This window comes from Chinchilla lanigera, unplaced genomic scaffold (genome assembly GCF_000276665.1).
Source record: "Chinchilla lanigera isolate Chin_1 unplaced genomic scaffold, ChiLan1.0 scaffold00064, whole genome shotgun sequence".
NCBI classification, from domain to species: Eukaryota; Metazoa; Chordata; class Mammalia; order Rodentia; family Chinchillidae; genus Chinchilla; species Chinchilla lanigera.
Genome location: NW_004955465.1, coordinates 12,717,764 through 12,728,698, shown reverse-complemented (window position 1 = coordinate 12,728,698; position 10,935 = coordinate 12,717,764). Strand labels below are relative to the sequence as shown.

At 40.2% G+C, this 10,935-nt stretch overlaps 1 pseudogene; it reads left to right on the top strand.

Moving 5' to 3' along the window:
• The first annotated feature begins 6,022 nt into the window (after positions 1-6,022).
• Positions 6,023-6,960, top strand: LOC102026409 (annotated as a pseudogene).
• The last annotated feature ends 3,975 nt before the right edge of the window (positions 6,961-10,935 follow it).

Genomic DNA, 10,935 nt, shown 5'->3' with positions numbered 1-10,935 from the left:
TGCACCCTGTCTGGAAAGATTATACTATTCAACTTGATATTAAAAGTGATAAAAATCTATCAAATATTTGTAGGCAGTGAAATCAGAGAATCAGTCTGGGATTTAGAAATACATAAATATTATGATTCAGTATATGCATCACAGATATAAAACTTGGATCCAAAGTCCAACCTGGAAATATCTATACTTAACAAAATGAGTTGTAGAAAATAATATGGAACAGAATAAGGTACACCAGGGAAGTAGAAATCTGGCTAAGTTTACAAGACATTAAAGAGTTCAGAGCAACAGGATTTGCCAAGTGTCTCTGAGGAACGTGAACAGGTTAAACTTTTGGAATTGGATGATAGGAATATAGTAGAATAAAATTAAAAACACAGGCAGAAGTTCTAGTAAGAGAATTCTGAGTTCAATTCAGCCATGTCAAGACTATACACAAGTGGGATAAATGACAATTTGAAAAGGAGGTTGATTTTATTTGTATCAAGATCAAAGAAATCTGGATGGTAAAAAGTTTCCCTCGTAATAATCAAAGTGGCCTTTAAAACTACATTGTGTGGTCCCCAGACAGAGCCAGGGGACAAGGAAGAGAGTCCATGGCAAAGGTCTGCAGTTACATGTGTCAGGCCTGTCCCTAATGCTGTAGGAAATCACAATGATAGGAAATAATTTTGCACATAAATGTCATCTTTAATGACACTTGCTGCATAAAAGAGTTTGCTGGATCCATGCTTTTCTGACTGTGAAATACAAAACAGTTTCGAGCTTTGTCAAAAGAAAAATCTGTCTCTCTAATGGGACCTGGCATCGGAGGGAACATCTCTGTTTCATGAATGTGTGCAGTTTGGGGGAGGTTCTGAGAATAAATTTATACACGTTATTCTCTTCCATTTGGTTATAAGGAAACGCCAGAGGCAATAATCGCTTTAGGTTTGAGAAACTTCCTACACCCCACCTGCAGAGGGTGGCCCAGGGCCTCTTCATTGCACCAGCGGGCTCCTCATAGGGGTCCAGTCCATCACCATCCACCCCAGACACTCAGGGTGGAGGAAACTCAAGCACAGGTCTTCAGGGCATATCCCTTCTCTCTCTCTTTTACCTCATTCCAACCCATCAAAAATATGAACTCATGAGAAATTAGGGAATGTAACAGGTATTGTAGTTTTACACTATAACTAAGGAAACAAAGCAAATTTTGTGTCACGCCCTTGGCCTTGCTCAATGCCCTGGTTCATATTTTTATGGGTGAGGCCAGTGACACGTGGTATTTCTTCTGCATGAGCTCCCTCCACATGGTGTCTAGCTGTAGAACTCCGAATTCCTGCATGAAAGCCCTAGTGAAAAGGAAGCTGCTCCATGCATTCTTCTTCTGGTACTTTGCCTTCTTTTGTTGGACTAGTGCTTCTCTATTTGTAATTTTGAGACTAATTTTATAATAGTAGGTAATGGAGAATTTCTGGCCTTCTTTCTGCAGTTTTATATGCATTTGTTTTGATTCACAGAGATGAATGTCTGGCTTAATGATAGCAGGTAAATCTGTGAATCAAAACAAATACCTATTTTATTCACCATTCAAGAAAGTAAGTTTGAAAGAATTCTTCATTCTCATATGCTGTGTGTAAAGCAATATCAATCATGTCACAGTACCTGAATCGTGCAAAGGTTCATTCTCAGCAACCCATGATCTGCAGCCCTGAATTCACACACAGGTAGCAGAAAACGGGAGAGAAATGGATTGCTCATTCTCCACCCTGCCACCTTAAAGAAATGGCCTCAATTCCACTCCGTGTAAATCTATTTTCACCTGCACCATTGCAGTAGTAGAGGTCAGAGCAGTGCCCCTGAGCATCACAAACCACCATCCTTAGTTGATATATGAGAAATTTGGTCTCAGAAGGCCGTGTAATAAGCTCAAAGTCCTGCATGCATGCTCTGAGAAAGCAAGCGTTTCGAGTCCAGAGGTGCTGATTGGACTTCATTCCTGTAAATGCTGAATTTTATGCTTCTCAAAGTTAAAGGTTTTCCTCAAGCATTTGTAATACATGTACTTACCCAACATCTACTACCGAAAACCCTGATGACTGGATTCACAGACAGCATTTTGTTGGTCTTTACACCCTGGAGATAAGAAGCTTGTGGAAGCTTATGAAAACATACACGTAGATGTCAGAGATGCCAGCCAGAGACCTCTTCCCAAGTGTGATTCTCTTCAGAAAATAAAAGACAGTTTCTCTATCCAAAATCTGTTGCTGTCTCAGAGAACAGAGTAATTTGCCTGAAAACAGTCAATTATAAGCAGGTTAATACAGAGATGTGGCAAGTGAAAATTAACCAGAATTTATAATTCTGTTTATCTTTTTACCACAACTCTTAATAGATCAACCATACCAAGCAATGGGTTTCATTAGGACACTTTTATACACATATATAGGTGACACCCTTGGTCACCCCACTTTTCCACTTTGCTCTCCCTGCTTCCCCTCTTCGTGTGTCTTTCTTCTTTCCTAACATTCCCAGCTTTTATTTTCATTTTGTGCTTTATTTCCACTCGAATCCACACAGGAAAGAAAACATGTCACACTTTTCTTTGTAATTCTGATTTATTTTGCTTAATATAATGATACTTCTTTCCTGCCATTTTTCCTGCAAATAACTTAATTTTGTTCTTTATGGCTGAGTAATTCTCCATTTTGTATATACTCCACATTTCCTTTGTTCCTATTCTGATAGGCATCTCGGTGGATTCCGTAATTTGGCCACTGTTAAAACTGCTGCAGTGAACACAGGTGTGCAGGTATCCCTTCTGCCCCCAACTCATTCTCAATATACCAGAAGTGCTATAGCTGAGACTCATGGTAGTTTTAGTTTTAGGCAAGAAAAAGAAATAAAAAGAATGCAAATAGGAAAGGAAAAAGTCAAATTATTCCATTTACAGATGGTATTATTCTACATCTAAAGAACTCCAAGTGCCCATCAAAAGTCTTTTAGAACTGATAAATTCAGCAGGTCAGCAGGATACCGAATCCTGTACTGTCCTGAGTGTAAGCGGTAAGAGTGCGCATCCTTGTGTCTCTCCTGATTATACTTCTATATGATGTTTTCATTTTCCCTCATTTTGTGCTATTGGCTATGAGTTTGTGTGTATGGCCTTTATTATGTTGAGCTATGATCCTTCTGTATCTAATTTAGTGAGAATTTTGATCATAAAAGTTGTTGAGCCTTATCAAAGGCTTTCTCTGCACTGTTGAAATGATCACGTAATTTCCATCACTGGTTTTATTTCTGTGTCACATTACATTTACAGATTTGTGTATGTTGACCCCGCCTCAGGTCTGAGGAAAGAAATCAGCACGACCATGGTGTGTGGTTTTGATGGGCATTTAATGAGCAAGCACTTTTTGGAGGTTTCTTATATCTCTGTTCATCAGAAATTGGTCTATAGTTTTCTTTATTAATTGTGTCTTTATTAACTGTGAGTAGTAGGGTAATGCTGGATTCTTACAAAAAATGTGACCAAGTTTATTGTCTTTCAATTATATAGAATTGCATGAAAAGCATTGTTATGAATTTTTAAAAAACTGGTGAGATACAACTCTGAATCCTGGCTCTGAGCTCTTTTTGCTGGGAGGCCTTTTATTCCTACTTCAGTATCATTGAGAATTGATTCTTTGCAATCATACTGATCTGTTTAGATTTTCAAATCCTCTGTTCAATTTTTGTAGGATACATGTCTAGAAATTTTTCCATTTCTTCTAAATTTTTCAATTTATTTGCAAATAATTTTTCAAAATATTCCTAGTGATCCTGTGAATTTCAGTGGTAGACTTTGTTAAATCTCCTTTTTCTCTAATTTTATTTATTTAGATCTTTTTTTCCTTGTCAATTTTTAAAATCTTTTTAGCAGAACAACTGTTTGTTTATTGACCATTTGTGTTGGTGCTTAGTCTAGCCTTGAGCTTGCAGGCCTCCGTCTTCAGCCTCCCAAATGCCTGGGATTATAGGCGTGCTCCCCACCCCCACCCCCACCCCACCCCCACACCTGGCCAAGTTGTGACACTCCTTCCTATGCTTGATCTACTGTATGCCTAAGGCTTTCAACTGAGTTTATTTACTTATTGAGATTTTCATTTTGAAGATTTCTTAGTGGATCCTTGTCAGAATCTCTGGCTCTTCATTAAAGTGCTCTTTCATATACTCTGTTATTTTTTTGACTCACTCAGCTATTTATGTGTTTCACATTTGAATTCATTGATGATTTTTAAAACCAAAATCCTGAATAATTTAAACTAGTTTCTAGAGAATTCTTAACTTTTGAGGGAATGTCAGTGTCTCGACTTTTCAAATTGGTTGTCTCTACATTGAGATTCATGCATATTAGTCTGGAACTTGCTTGCACTTCTATGTGAGGGCTTGCTCAGTGAGCATCCTGCTTTGACCCTGGGATCTCCGGGCCCCTAGAGGATGGTCCGTGTCATTCACTAGACCAACGGGAGCTGGGAAGTGTGCCTCATCCACACATGTGAGGTCACATTAAGAGCTCCTGAGTGCATCATCCAAAGTGGATTGTCTTCACTAAGATGCCCAGTTTCAACCTCATAAAGAGCCATAAGCCAATTCAAGTAGCTCTCCAAATAGGCTTGTGAGCTCGTCTTTGTGACCAAAGCAGAGTTACTACTTCATGAACTACTTTGTACATTTAACAGCAGACACAGTGGTAGGTATGTTAGAAAGACAGTTTCTCTCCGACATTCTGAATGTGCAGTGGAGGCAGGAAGTAGATACGCATGCAATGCAGTCTGGTGAGTTCAGGAAAGATGTAGAGTTCAAAGCTCTAAGCTGATTTGTGAGAGATGGGCATTGCTGAGTGATGAAGGGTGGTGACTGGGCAATGTATCAGCCTATCAATGTCGTGCACACTCTTGGGACAAGGTAAGTGTCCATATTACATCTATTGAGTAGAAAATACTTCAGGCCTAAGTTTGATAGGAAGGAGAAGATACCAAATATTATTTCAAAAAAGGAAAGCAGGGAGTAGATTTCTGTTTCCAAAGTTCATTTTGGGAAGAAAACTTAATAAACTAAACAGGAAAGGGACACCATCTATGAAGTGGTCATACAAATTGTAATGAAGGTATTACTGTACTGCAGGCCATCACCATTCATCCCAGGACCTCCTTGCCAAAAAGTTCAAGCCACAGATCGCAGGTCAGTTCTCCCCTATCTCCTCCTCTTTGGGATCCTTACAAGGCAGGTGTTTCTGACTGAGAGCTATCAGTAGATTTGAGAAATATCAAAAGGCATGGTGAGTAATGAGTCTGGATGGAGTCCATAGAACCACAGTTTAAGATAGGAAGTGTGTTTCTGATGTTTTTCTGGGGAAGTGTTCTCAGAAAGAGTGGAGAATAAGAACAGGATAAATGGAAAGAAAATAAAGGCAACTTCAGTCAGATCCCACCCATGTGAAAAACTGAGAGAACACAGGTAACCACAGGGTTAGTCCCACCTTGAAGGAAGAGGCTGGACTTCCACACTCCTTTACCTAGTTACAGTCTATATCAGTTATGCCCAAGGGCTACTCACGGGTCAGGGGAGTGGATAATTCAAACTGCCTGTCTCAGGAAGCTACTGCATTTGGTCAAGTATAATTCTTTGAAGAACTTATACTCTTCTTTAGCTCACTACTCACTTGACGGGTAAGGATGAATGAGAATAAAGAGGATCTGGGTGGACCATAAGTGAAACCTATGATAGGGAGGTTATTTACTGTATGTTAATTGCAAAAAAGGTCCCTAAGATTATACTTACTACCATGGTCTAAAATTTAAGATTGCCCTTCTTGTGCCTAATTCATAGGTCTTGCAAATTTTTACACATGACCAATACTAGGAATGATCATTTGGAATGGTAAGTGAATGAAACAGTTTAGAATTTATATCCATATGTATGTATTTCAGAGTTTGTTCTATTCTTTGAAACAGAGAAAATCTACAGATCTGAAATATGTCATGTTTGTTTACTTGTGTCTCTCAAAATGATTTTTCTAGTTGTGCCCATGATGTCAGAAGATGATTTGGAGTAGCATCAAGTTAGCAGTCATCCTTTCTCTTATGGGACCAGGAATCATAGGCAACACTCTTATGAGACATGTCTATACTTTTGTAACAATTTCTGAAAAAAGACTCATAGATTTTGTTCTTATTCACTTAGGTTTCTCAAATGTAGTCGTGATTTCTGTTGGAGGGATTGGGATAATTTCAAGAGTATTTTTGTTTCAGAAACTTCCCAGGTTATGTAGGATGTAAAATCATAACTTACCTGGGAAGAGTGGCCCGGGGCCTCTCCGTCTGCACCACCTGTGTCGTCAGTGTGGTCCAGGCTATCACCGTCAGTCCTAAGACCACCCCATGCAGAAAATTCAAACTGCAGACCACATGGCAAGTTCTTTCCTGTATCCTCCTCTTTTGGATTTTTAATTCTTTGATAAGTTCCAACTTGCTTTACTATGTCATGGCCATCAGTAGCATGAATAGTTCTGGAATTGGAATGTATATTGGGCAGTACTACATACTACTATCCCAGAAAATAGTTAAGTGGCTTTTTCTTTCTCTCATGGCTCTTCAAGATACCATATTCCAGAGTCTCGTGGGCTGGAGCAATGGGTATATGGCGTTCCAACTGCACAAACATCACAAGCGTGTTTTCTACCTGCATAGTTCCAGGTTTACAAACAATTCCAGCCCAGAAATCAAAGCTACCATAAATATTCTCATTCTCATGACCTGTTTCCTTTTCTTTTATTGGGCAGATTTTATTTTCTCATTCTATACAGGGTCCATCATGACACCTGATACAACAATAGTAAATATTAAATTGCTTCCGGAACTTGGTGTTGCCAGTCTCAGCCCATTCATGCTGATTAGCAGGGATATCCACGTGGTTGACTGCTGGCATCATCACTGAAAATTGGGAAAACTACTTCTTTTGTTAATTCTTACAGTAGCTAAATGTATATCATTTGGTCATATTTTTACCAGTCAAAATTCATTGAGCATAAATTAGCAAAGTCATGAAAGAAGGATATAGGTATAAGTACTTGGGAAACAAAAAACACTAAAAAATGTTCAGTGTTATTCAGGTAAATGCTGTAAAAGCCAAGGAGCCTAAGAGAGTCTTTGGATCACTATGCAAGTGTTATCCTGAGTCCTGGTTACAGTGTAGGTTGAGTGAAATGAGGATGTCTGGCACTAAACTCAGCATCAGAGGGGTAGTCAGGAACTTTATCTATCTTAGCATCCCAGATGCTAAGTGGGCTGGAAGTGGCTCGGCAAGAACACAGTGACAACTTTCAGAGCATAATCACTGAGGTCCCTGCTCATATCCATTTGCCATTTTGCAATAGAAAATCATATTCTCATAGATATTATCCATATGCTTCCTTCTATGCTATTTATTTCTTGTAAAAAGAAGACTATTGCTATACAGTCTAAATCTGGCTCAGAATCTATAAGAAAATGGGAAAGTATTTTCTTCTAGTCTTTCTTTTCATCATTGCTCAAATGACAGTTTGTCTTCCTGTTTGCACAGTGATTGAGCTATGTGCCTTCTGAACAAGAGGGAGAAATGAGAGAGAAAGCAGTAAGAAGAATAATTATGTATGTTAATGAAGGGGAAAACTGTACAAGGAAAAACTGTTCTTTTTCAAACTTTGTTCTCTCTGAAACTACCTAGCTCTGTAACTGCTTTATGGCTTTGTACTTACTGTCTTGACCCCTGTAACCACAAGAGCATAACAAAATACGTAGGATGGCTTATTTTACAGAGCTTTGTGGTCACTAATCTAGTCTTGTAAGTGATGGTCATTAATCTAGCCCTGTAATCAATGATCTCACTGCACTAGTTAATCAGAACTGCCAGGCTGTTCTGTCCCACCTTTGTTCTGCCTTTGTAACACCTGCTTATGCCTCATATAAAAATGCTGCCTCACAGGCACTCAGGGCCTGGCTTTTGTTGTAAACTATTCCGGCTAGGACGACCAGTGTAAAATAAAACTATACACTGCCTCCTGACTTTCTCGGGTGTCATTGCTTTCCTGGACTCAGTTTTTGCCACATTAGGAAAGTAAAACTGTGTCATAAATTTCAAATAAACAGCTGAGCACATTTTCTCTCACAAAATAATATGATTTTGTCAGTTGTACTTGCTCACTTGGGGTCTTCTCCATAGTCAAGTGGTGCAAGGAGGTACTGAGAGATTGCATAAAATACTAAGAGATGCCATGGGCTTGTCGAAACTTATTCTTAAGAATTAACAGGAAAGAGCTGGAGAGGTTGTGACTAGTAACAGAAGAGCGCTTTGTAGTGAAGGGATGGACAGAAGGTCATGCACAAGATCTGATGACAGTTGGTCAGACAAAAAACCACCAGGAGGGCAGTGGCATGGGGTGGACTGGAGACTCCCAGAAGGTACTCACATTGTCCAGTGATAGTCAGCCACACTGCACAGGGTTCTTCCACACGCAGTCATTGCAGAATAGGCTTCACAGAGTTAGTTACATAAGCAGTGATCTCAGTGGCTTGCATGTTCCATTGTTTGGCCAGTATTCCAAGGAACAACAGATGAGCATGTATTTGCCCAGGCCCCAGGGTCCTTCAGGTAACGCTTACTTGCACAGCTTTCTACAGGTGTGCTATAATGTCTCTTTCAACTGGCAAGAGTCTTGCAAACACAAAAGAGGCATCTGAAGTCCGTCATGGAAATTACTTATCTTAGTTACTTTTCTCTTATTGTTGAGACAAAATACCTGACAACCAAAATTAAGGAAGGAAAGGTTTATTTAGCTCACAGTTTGTAGAGGTTTCAGTCCATAGTCAGCTGGCTCCAGGGCAGGGTGGTGTGGCACAGAGGCAAGAGTTCAAGGCAGCAGGAGACAGCAAAAGCAACAAGAGCAAAGGAGCAGGGGTGAGCAAGCCTCTTATCCTCTCTTAGGTTGTATATAGGCTACCACCCCCTAGGGCAGGTGTAGCACTCACACCATCTCCATGCGATTCTCTTGCACAAGATGAGGATGTTTACAAGTGAGGGCCCTGGCCCGCTGCTGAGTCACTTAGTTAAACTTCTAAACTTCTCAAATTGACATGTCAACCATTACAGTCCACCCCTGTCAACTTGGCATCCAGACACATTTCTTTAAACTTGTCTCCAGATACAAAGACATGCTTATTATCATTTCACAACTTGAACATTATAACATGGGTTTAACAATCCTTAAGAATCAGAAGTAAGTCTATCAATATTATATTACATTAGAGCCATAACATTTCACCCCTGGGCCCCCAAAGACTCATGCACATCCCTTTATGCAAAAGGCATTTAGTCCATCTGCAAGAGTTGCCAAAGTCCTAACAGTTTCAGCATTGCTGAAAAGTCCAAGTCCCAAGTCTCCTCCAAGATGTAAGGCAAACTCTTCGCTGTGAGCCCCTGTACAAATGAAAAGTTAAATACTCCCAACATTCAATGACACAAAATAAATATTCCAATTCCAAAAGTTACAAACGGGAATACAAAGGATTGGAACCAAAGCAAGTCTAAAATCCAGTGGGGCAAACATTAAATCCTGTAGTTCCATGTCCAGCATCTGAAGCAATCTCTGGCAAATTGTGAGCTCCAAAAGTTTTGCTAGGCTCCCCCTCTATAGCACTTCTGGTGGATACACTCCTATTGCTTCTCTCTGAGGCATGCTTTGCTCCCTTCTTCCAGCTTTCCTTAGATGATCCACATTCCTGACATTTCCAAACTTCTGGGGTCTCTACTGCACCTTCAGCTTTACATTCACAGATTCACACACTGCCCTCTCAGAAGCACATTGTCTGGCTTTCCAGGCCTTCTGAAATTAGGGTGGAAGCCTTTTTAACCCCACAGCATTTGCACTCTGTATGCACCTAAAACCAGCACCATGTGGATGATGCCAAGGTCTGCTGCCAGCTGGAGCAGTACCAAGGTTTTCCTCTCTTTGGCTATGGGGGCTGAGTTGCTGGATCACTGGGCACTCTGAATCCAATTCTGAGGAACAAATTTTCTATGCTGCCTCCATTCATAAACTTGTGTCACTGCCACCACCATTCTGGAACATGGTGCTCTGTAACTTTCTCCTCAAAGCAAAGTCTTTCACTTTTACAGTTTTGAGGCTGCAAAGGATGGAGACTTGCTGCTTCTTGTGATGTCCTCAGGCCATCTTTTCTATTATCCTGTTCCTTCTCAGCAATCAAGATCACATGAGCTCTATTTATGTAGTTCACAATTTTACTGGAGCTTCCTTTCTGGCCAAACTCACAACATTTTAAATATTCCTGCTGGGCTCTTTGCTCTTGATTCGCACCATAAGTCTGGCTAAAAACCCCCAACAATAGCCATGCCACTGCTTCAACATTCAACTGCCTTGAAATTTCTTCACAAGATTATTTAGTCTGCCTCCCTTAATCTCAGTTTCAGGCAGTATTTGGACACTAGCAAAATGCAGACAAACTTTTTACCAAGCCATAACATACATCATCTGGAGTCCAGCACCCAATGCAGTCTTCCCAGGAGAAACCTCCTGAGCCTGATCTTTACCAGCAGGATTTCTATCATCCTTCTAGTCTTCTGAGCTCTGACCAGAATCTCCCATACAGAATATCCTAAGGCACTCCACTCTGTTTTTTCAGGCAACATCTCTGAATCTTTCCAAACTCTTCCCACAAGCCATTCCCAAGGGTATTGAACCCCATTATCAGGCACAGTCACAGCAATGACCCCACTTCTCTGGTACCAAATTTTGTCTTAGTTACATTTCTCTCATTTCTGCTACAAAATACCCAATACCCAAAGTTAAAGGAGGAAAAATTTCTTTAGCTCAGTTTGAAGAGGTTTCAGTCCATAATCAGTTGGCTCCAAGTCAGG